The sequence below is a fragment of the Poromitra crassiceps genome (genome assembly GCF_964638095.1).
Source record: "Poromitra crassiceps genome assembly, chromosome: 16".
In the NCBI taxonomy this organism is placed as follows: Eukaryota; Metazoa; Chordata; class Actinopteri; order Beryciformes; family Melamphaidae; genus Poromitra; species Poromitra crassiceps.
In genome coordinates this window covers 27,348,113-27,358,112 of record NC_139645.1, presented here as the reverse complement: position 1 = coordinate 27,358,112, position 10,000 = coordinate 27,348,113, and the positions used below count along the sequence as shown (strand labels likewise).

At 44.6% G+C, this 10,000-nt stretch overlaps 1 protein-coding gene across 1 annotated transcript in view; it reads left to right on the top strand.

The window, feature by feature from the left end:
• Window positions 1-10,000, top strand: part of phkb (phosphorylase kinase, beta) — a 182,443-nt gene that overhangs the window by 66,835 nt on the left and 105,608 nt on the right. The gene's annotated exons all lie outside the window — the stretch shown is intronic.

Below are 10,000 nucleotides of genomic sequence, written 5' to 3'. Positions count from 1 at the left end.
CACATGCCAATGCCTGAAATTTTGCCCAATGACAGATATGACAGATATTCCAGCCCCTTCGAGGGCAATAGGCTTGAACCCCTAGTATTGCTGCTTGCAGCTATATTGATGTTTTTGTTGTTGTTGTTTTGGGGGGCACAGCAGCATACCCCCGTTCTGTCACCAAAAATACACATTCCAACAGCGGCAAAATGCGCATAATGTGCTGTGAAATAATAATTGAAAATGACTAGAAATTTCATCATTTTCGAAGTAAACGCATAATAGGCGGAACTTATTTCCAGACATGGCCGCCTGGCGCAGTGTATGCACACAGCGCCTCAAAAGCACCATGGCAACTAACGTTACTGACAAAACAAAAGAGACAAGAAGAACGATAGTGCAGGCGCGGTGTAGGGCTGGGCGATATGACGATATATTTCGTCTGGACGATAGAAAATGTATTTCGTCTGATATGATGCTCTATCGTTTATATCGTTGTGTTGCAAATCACTCTTTACGGCAATATTGTCCGTCATTTGGATGACGCTGTGCTTTCTTCATTCTGTTTTCTTTTTTACTCACGTCCACAGTCCACACATGCACCAGACTCTGTGTCAACAAGCCCGTTGTGTCCCTTTATAAGTGGCACAAATCAGCCGTGAGTAGGCTAAAGAGCAAGGAGATGTTACCTCCACTCCGTCCGCCTCTACCCAGGCATTTGTGCTGTGTTAAGTCCGCGTTTGATCCATATTTGCGTGTGTCCTCCTAACGTTAAACCTGGCAAAACATCTCCTCCCATCCTCTCATCATCCCAAGGAAATCCCTTGAGGGCCGACAACAAAACGTCTATCGTTAGCTTTAGCTTTCCCTGGGTGAGTTGTGTTGGTTAACGTTCTTCTTCTACCATTTTTATTCTTCTTCTACTGAACATGTAGGTATTTTGACGTTGACTAAAGAAATACTGCCGCCTAGTGGCCGCTTTTAGATATGATTCCAAATTAGTGCTTAAATCACATCAATAGCAAATGCTAGTGTCCTCTTTGAAAATCGAACTGGTGGTGTGGTTCAGTTTGTGTTTCATTCTACTGCCCTGCAACTAATTATTATCATCTGTGTTGTAAAGAATAGCCATGCTTATCTGTATTGTGAATGCATGTATCCTTTGTGAGGTTTGACAACATTTGTACTGGTTTAACTGCTACATAAATAAATGGCCATGTGGTCATTTTATATAAACTATAAATTGAATTTACAGAAAATATGCTATATCGTGATATATATCGCTATCGGGATATGAAATGACCTATATCGGGATATGAGATTTTGGTCATATCGCCCAGCCCTAGCGCGGTGTGTAAACATGGGGCAGTGGTGGCCCAATGGTTAGAGAAGCGAGCTTGTGACCGGAAGGTCGTCGGTTCAATCCCCGGGACCGGCAGGATAAATCTGGGTGGGGAAAGTGAAAAGGCAGCGCTTGCCCCTTCCTCATTACCACCACTGAGGTGCCCTTGAGCAAGGCCCTTAACCCCCAACCGCTCCAGTGGAGCTGCTCAGTGGCCAGCAGATCAGACTGTGGTTGTACTGGGCAGCTTCCAGGTATGAATGTGTGTGTGAATGTGAACAGGGCGCTCCTGAAAAAGAGAGCATTGCTCTCAGTGAGACTCCCCCTGTATAAATAAAAGGTAAAAAAAAAAAAAAAACATAAGACCCCCCTCTTTGAGAAAGGCATCTATATTCTCATTTTACGATCAGGAATATGGCAAATAGGAGAATCTCCCTAATATTGCTGGCATGTTCCTTTAACAATGTATGCCAGGAAATTCACAAAAATCCCATTTCTTTGGTATTTCACATCCAAATTCAACCATGTTGTCTCCATTCATGACGAAATCGACAGTCTGCTTACGTCAGCTAGTAGTGCTATCAAATTCCAACCGGTCATATCATACATCGTACATACATACATTTATTGGCAACGCATCGAGATGCGTCTCTCTCCTCTGTCTCTCTCTCTCTGGCAACACATCCAGATGCGTATCACATAGGCGTCGGAGATCCATAGTCTGTACATACACTTATCCACATACACAGCAGAAAAATGGAAAATCACATCCCGTATGAATACACACACAGACATATACACACATTACACACACACACACACACACACACACACACACACACACACACACACACACACACACACACACACACACACACACAGAGCAGAGAGCTGTCTGCCTTCACCTGCTCATCACACACAGAGCAGAGAGCTGTCTGCCTTCACCTGCTCATCACACACACACACACAGCAGAGAGCTGTCTGCCTTCACCTGCTCATCACACACACACACACACACACACACACACACACACACACACACACACACACACACACACACACACACACACACACACACAGAGCAGAGAGCTGTCTGCCTTCACCTGCTCATCACACACAGAGCAGAGAGCTGTCTGCCTTCACCTGCTCATCACACACAGCAGAGAGCTGTCTGCCTTCACCTGCTCATCACACACACACACACACACACACACACACACACCCACACACACACAGAGCAGAGAGCTGTCTGCCTTCACCTGCTCATCACACACACACACAGAGCAGAGAGCTGTCTGCCTTCACCTGCTCATCACACACACACACAGAGCAGAGAGCTGTCTGCCTTCACCTGCTCATCACACACAGCAGAGAGCTGTCTGCCTTCACCTGCTCATCACACACACACACACACACACACACACACCCACACACACACACAGAGCAGAGAGCTGTCTGCCTTCACCTGCTCATCACACACACACAGAGCAGAGAGCTGTCTGCCTTCACCTGCTCATCATCACACACAGAGCAGAGAGCTGTCTGCCTTCACCTGCTCATCACACACACACACAGCAGAGAGCTGTCTGCCTTCACCTGCTCATCACACACACACACACACACACACACACACACACACACACACACACACACACACAGCAGAGAGCTGTCTGCCTTCACCTGATCATCACACACACACACACACAGAGCAGAGAGCTGTCTGCCTTCACCTGCTCATCACACACACACAGCAGAGAGCTGTCTGCCTTCACCTGCTCTCTGACATTATTATGACATCATCACATTACGACATCATGCCATTATGACATAAGATTATGACATCATAACGTGACATCGTAGCATAACTGTTGGCATCACTCACTGATGACGTGAAACAATTTCGCTTGAATTCGCTCCACTAATTCAAACGTTTTCATGCTGGACACACAATGGCTACGTTTACATGGACAGTTTCAATCCTCTTTAACTCAGAATTCGATCCCAATCCTCTTCAAATTTATCTTGTAAACACCTAAAGCAGAATGAAAACGGCCAATTCGATGTGAAGTCAAATTCGATGTAAGGGGGTGGTGTAGTTCGTTTCTCAATGCGATTGAAGTATTTTTCTATACATGTGAACGCATTTTCCTCTACGATCCTCTCTAACTCACTGCGGTCTTTCTGCGCATGCCCGTTGTCAGCTCTCCCTCTCGAGGAAGAGCTCTGTCACACTTCAGGAAGGGAGGGGGAATCACATGGATACGTCAAACGCGTCAAACCGCGTCAGACACATCCGGCCCCAGCAGCTGGCGAAACATGGCAGCTTCCAGAGTGGCTCTATGGGCTGTAGTGTTGACAGTTTCAAATGATGACAAATCAACCACTTTTGCAATATGCAATACATGTCCCGCAAGGTTTCTGAGATTAGAGGAAAGTCTGAGCTGGCGTTACGTTAAACCACCGTGGGGAGGAGGCAGCGGATTTGTTTGGCGTTAACGTTAGCTATTGTGGTGGCTATGGCTAACTTTAGCTAGCTAGTTGTGGCTACCTTAACGTTACATGCAAGCTAACGTGAAGCTAGCTGCGGGGCAGTCATGATCTATAACGAAACGAATGCGCACATTTACATAAAAGTCAACATCACAGTGTCTTTTCTTTAATCTAGAGGCATCATTTTTCAGTCAAAAGTGAAACGGGCATGCGCAGAAAGACTGCAGTGAGTTAGAGAGGATTGAGATTGGATACTATTTTCTCTTGTAAACTCGCAGGAAATAACGATCAATGCGAATGATTTCATTCGAATGATTTCATTTCGAATTAAAAGGCCTCATGTAACCGTAGCCATTGTCTGCTACTTCACTGTAAAGTCCATTCTCAGTGTGTGTTTGTGCACTGGAGACAGGTTTCCACATCACACTGGTGTCAGTTGAATATTGGACATGGATTGTCACAAGTTATGCTTTAACTTGTGAACTTGTGTTTTAAAAATGTGATTTTCAGTGAGCTCAGAGAAACGTTCCGCTTTCAGCAGATGATCTATTTTGAGAGCAGGATTTATGGATTTCACGTTTCAGATTTGATAAGGCTCCCTCAAGCCCCGCCCTCGCACTCAAATAGGCATGTGCTTAGATTTGCTCTGCTCTCTCTCTCCCTCTCTCTCTCGGTGTCTCTCTCCCTCAGGTCATGCTGTAGTACCTAAATACTACCTCTCTCTCTCTCTCTCTCTCTCTCTCTCTCTCTCTCTCTCTCGGTGTCTCTCTCCCTCAGGTCATGCTGTAGTACCTAAATATTACCTCTCTCTCTCTCTCTCTCTCTCCATCTCTCGGTGTCTCTCTCCCTCAGGTCATGCTGTGGTACCTAAATACTACCTCTCTCTCTCTCTCTCTCTCCATCTCTCTCTCGGTGTCTCTCTCCCTCAGGTCATGCTGTAGTACCTAAATATTACCTCTCTCTCTCCCTCTCTCTCTCTCTCTCTCTCTCTCTCTGTCTCTCTCCCTCAGGTCATGCTGTGGTACCTAAATACTACCTCTCTCTCTTTCTCTCTCTCTCTCTCTCTCTCTCTCTCTCTCTCTCTCTCTCTCTTGGTGACTCTCTCCCTCAGGTCATGCTGTGGTACCTAAATACTACCTCTCTCTCTCTCTCTCTCTCTCTCTCTCTCTTGGTGTCTCTCTCCCTCAGGTCATGCTGTGGTACCTAAATACTACCTCTCTCTCTCCCTCTCTCTCTCTCTCTCTCTCTCTCTCTCTCTCTCTTGGTGACTCTCTCCCTCAGGTCATGCTGTGGTACCTAAATACTACCTCTCTCTCTCTCTCTCTCTCTCTCTCTCTCTCTCTCTCAATTCAATTCAATTCAAAGGGCTTTATTGGCATGATAAGGTGCATCTTACATTGCCAAAGCATACATTAGCAACACTTAGCAGTTACAAAGAATCAAAAACAGAAAACAAGACATTTTGTTACCCAGTAACATAAATCACCAAATCTGAAGATATTCAAAAAGGAAGATAAAAGAAAATTAAATGGAATGTGATAGTATAGAGTACAATAGAAGACCATTGTTGACCGGGATCTATACAGAATAACAGAACTGTAATAAATAGGCAGTTAAATGGTGATAGTGCAAAATAGTGAGCAATTACAGTATATTAACAAAAATTCATAGAATCTGTAAATAACCGTTGTTATTTTGAAATCTTCAGAAGAGAGTGAAAAACAAAACAAAGCAAAAAAGAATAAAATATAATAGAATAAGATAGAATAGAATAAAATATTAATATAATATAAGCAATAAGCAAAATAAGACATTTTGTTACTCATTAATTATAGGTCACAAAACTGTGACCTAAGTAAAACACGATAAAATAAAAGATTAAATCAAAGCAATAAAAAGCAGTAAAACCAATAAAATAAAAACAATCACTAAGCTAGCTAATTCAGCCAGATGTGGACGGCTCTCCTGTCCACTGGCTGTCCCTCAGCTGCTGGCAGCTCCACACATAATGGGCTGCTAAGACGGTGCATTCGGGTTTCTCTCCAAGGAGGTATTGGAGTGCAGATGTGTCTGTGACATTTTCGAATTCTTTGTATATCCGGTTAATTTGGGGGGTGAATGATGCTCTAATTTCTTTATATTTGTCACATTTTAACAGGAAGTGTAGTTCTGTCTCCACCTCTCCTTGGGAGCAGAGTGAACACAGCCTCTCCTCTCTGGGTAGCCAGGTCTGTCGGTGTCTGCCTGTTTCTATTGCCAGGCTATGATCACTGAGTCTGTACCTGGTCAATGTCTTCCTCATTTTTGGGTCAGTAATAGTGGTCAGGTAGTCTGCCACCGTGTAGTCTCGATTTAGGGCCAAATAGCAATCTAGTTTACTTTGGGTTTTTGTGGTATTCTTCCAATAGGTAATATAGTTTTCTTTTTGATTTGTGATAATTTGGTTGGGCCGGGTAGACTGAGGGCTGTCCTGATGCTGGGGGGGGTTGGGAGTCAGTCTCAGGACCAGCTGGCTGAGGGGGCTCCTCTCTATGCGCTCTTCTTGGCTTTGTAAGGCTTGGTGATGGTAGGAGGAGGGGTCACTAGTTTTGAGGTGTCTGTAGAATGTAATGGCTCTTTTTTGAATGTCAATTAGAAGAGGGAATTGGCCAAGTTCCGCTCTGCATGCATTATTTGGGGTTTTTCTTTGTACTTTTAGGATGAATCTACAAAATTCGGTGTGAAGGATCTCAATTTGGTGTTTGTCCCAGTTAGAGAATTCCTGGTTTGCTAGTGGGCCCCATACCTCACTACCATATAGGGCGATTGGTTGGATTACTGTTTTGAAAATTTTGAGCCAGATTCGGATTGGGATATTAATTTGGGTGGATTTCCGGATGGCGTAAAAAGCCCTTCTTGCCTTTTCCCTCAGGTCATTCACAGCCATGTTGAAGTTCCCTGTAGAGCTGAGTTTTAGTCCTAAATAAGTGTATGTGTTTGTGTGCTCTATGGTGGTGGAGCCCAGGACAAACTGGAGTCTGTTTCCCTGACACCTGGATCTTTTCTGGAACAGCATGATCTTAGTCTTTTTTATGTTGACTGTCAGGGCCCAGGTCTGACAGAACTGCTGCAGATGATCTAGGAGCTGCTGTAGGCCCTCCTTGGAGTTAGACAGCAGCACCAGGTCATCCGCGTACAGGAGACATTTGATCTCTGTGTTGTTGAGGGTGAGGCCGGGAGCAGATGAGTCCTCCAGTGTTTTTGCCAATTCATTGATATAAATATTGAATAGCGTTGGACTGAGACTGTTTCCTTGCATCACTCCTCGGCTTTGGGGGAAGAAATCTGTTCTACTATTGTCTATTTTGACTGCACATTTATTGTTGAGGTACATTGTTTTGATGATGTCGTATGTTTTACCTCCCACCCCACTTTCTAATAGTCTGAGTAGGAGACCTTCGTGCCAAATTGAGTCGAAGGCCTTTTCAAAATCTATGAAGCAGGAGAAAATTTTTGATTTATTTTGATTTACATGTTTTTCTATGAGGGTGTGGAGGGTGTAAATGTGGTCAGTTGTTCGATGGTTCTGTAGGAATCCGATTTGGCTTTTCCTCAGGATATTGTGGTCACTGAGGAATTGTTGTAGTCTATTGTTGATAATTGAGCAGAACATCTTCCCCAGGTTGCTGCTAACACATATCCCTCTATAATTGTTGGGGTCAAATTTGTCCCCTTTTTTAAAGATGGGTGTTATTAGTCCTTGGTTCCAGATGTCAGGGAAGTAGCCTACGCTCATCACCATGTTAAATAGTTTCAGCAGGGCCATGTGGAAGGTATTGTCAGCGTATTTAATCATTTCGTTTAATATACCATCAACACCACAGGCCTTTTTGGGTTGTAGAGCCTTGATTTTGTCTTGCAGTTCTCCTTCTGTAATTGGAAAGTCTAAGGGGTTTTGTTGATCTTTAATGATTGGTTCTAAAAGTTCTAGTTTTTTATATATATCTTTTTGGGCCGAATTGGGTGTGATTTCTCTGTATAATTTCTCAAAGTGTTTCTTCCAAGTATCTCCATTTTGGATTGCTAATTCTTCTTTGTGTGGTTTGTTTAAGTGCTTCCAATTTTCCCAGAATTTGTTAGAGTCTATAGCTTCCTCCATTACAGTGAGTTGTTTTTTGATGTGTTGTGTCTTCTTTGATCTGATGGTGTGATGGTATTGTTTTAGGGTTTGCCAGTATTGATGCCGGACCTGCTGGTTGTCTGGTTCTCTGTGTTTTTGGTTCGATAGTTTCCTGACTGCTTTTCTTAGATGTTTGCATTCAGAATCAAACCATTTGTCGTCATTAACCTTTTTGTTTTGGGGCTTTTGTGATTTCTTTAGGTTAGACAAGGTGGCCAGGTTGTAGAAGATGGAGTTTATATCCCTCACTGCCAAGTTTACTCCATCTTTGTTTTGGGGATATGTTTGAGTGAGGAATTTGTTTAGTGATGCTTGAATTTTGTTGTTGCCAATTGCCTGCTGGTAATGATCTTTGCTGTTTTCAGACCATTTGTAAGGTTGTTCAGCTCTGTGTAGTTTACTGCCCTTCTCTGCTATGTGGTGAGTTTGAGTCTGTTTTAGATACAGGGTGATTTTGCTGTGGTCCGATAGGGGTGTTAAGGGGCTGACTGTGAATGCCCTGAGGTGCACTGGATCTATGTCTGTTAGCATGTAATCAACAGTGCTACTGCCAAGATGAGAGCAATGTGTGTATCTCCCATACGAGTCCCCTCGTAGCCTTCCATTGGCTATGTACAGACCCAGTGATCGACAGAGCTGCAATAGTTGTCTTCCATTTTGATTGGTTGTTTTGTCATAATTGTTTCTGGGGGGGTATGAGGGCAGGGGGATGCTGATGTCTGGCACATGTTTGTCCCCCTGGTTGCTGATGTTGTCAGGCGCTGTGCCTGTTCTGGCATTGAGGTCTCCACAGATCAACACCTTACCCTGGGCCTGGTAATGACTGATGTCATCCTCTAGCGTGGAGAAACTCTCTTCCTTATAGTATGGGGATTCTGATGGAGGGATGTATGTTGCACATAGGAATACATTTTCTTCGACCGAAATAATTTCTTTTTTAATTTTGAGCCAAATCGAGAAGTCTCCTTTTTTCACTATGTCAATGGAATGTGTAAGGTGTGTTTTATACCAGATCAGCATCCCTCCTGAGTCTCTGCCCTGAGTGACTCCCTTTAGTTTGGTGGACGGCACTATTATTTCTCTGTACCCTGAGGGGCAGCCAGTGGACTCCTCTCCTCTACTCCATGTTTCTTGCAGAACGATGACATCTGGATCTCCTAGTTCTCTAATGAAGTCTGGGTCCCTGCTCTTGGTCCCAAAAGCAAAGGACCGTAGACCTTGAATGTTCCAACATGCAACAGTAAAACACTTAAGTTCCATGAATTAGTGTCTTTTTTTGTTTTTAAAATGAGATAAACAACAACTTCCTTACCATACGTCAGGTTTACAAATTATTATTATTTTTGTCATTATTGTTATTATGTGTGCGTATATACATACCTACACACCCATACATATATATATACACACGCACACCCACACACACACCTACACATACACACACACACACACACACATTGTGTGTGTGTGCGCGCGTGCGTGCATGCGCGTGCCTGCGCGTACGCTACGGTGGTAAGTGTTCTACATCACCCTTTCAGCTCCGTTTCCCATCACATGGGAGCAGAGGAAGTTCAGCATCTCCTCAATGTTCTTCAGTCCACTGGGTGATGTAGCTGGTGCAGAAGTGGGGAGAGTGGGGGGCTGCGCTGGTCTGCTCACAACTTGGGCGTAGTTGGGGCTGCCTGGTGGTGGTGTGGAGCTGTGTTGAGGGGGAAGAGGGGTGCAGGTTTGTTGTGGGGGGGGTTGTAGGATGGCATTCTTGGCAGGAGGGGCTCCGGCCTGTTCTGGAGGGGGCTGTGGAATGGTGGTCTGTAGCTGCCCTGGGTTGGTCTGTGCTGAGCAGGGTGTGTGTGGTGGGGTGCGTGGGTCTGCTGGAGGTGTTCTGGCCTCTGTGGAGGGCCTCTTCCTGCAGGTCCAAGGGTGTACCGCCCTGGTCTGGGTGGTGTGAGTGCTGGTCTGTTGGTCCTGTGTGAGGTGATGGGGTTCCGGTTGAGGGCGGCATCTTTCAGGGTCCTGGCGAATGTTGG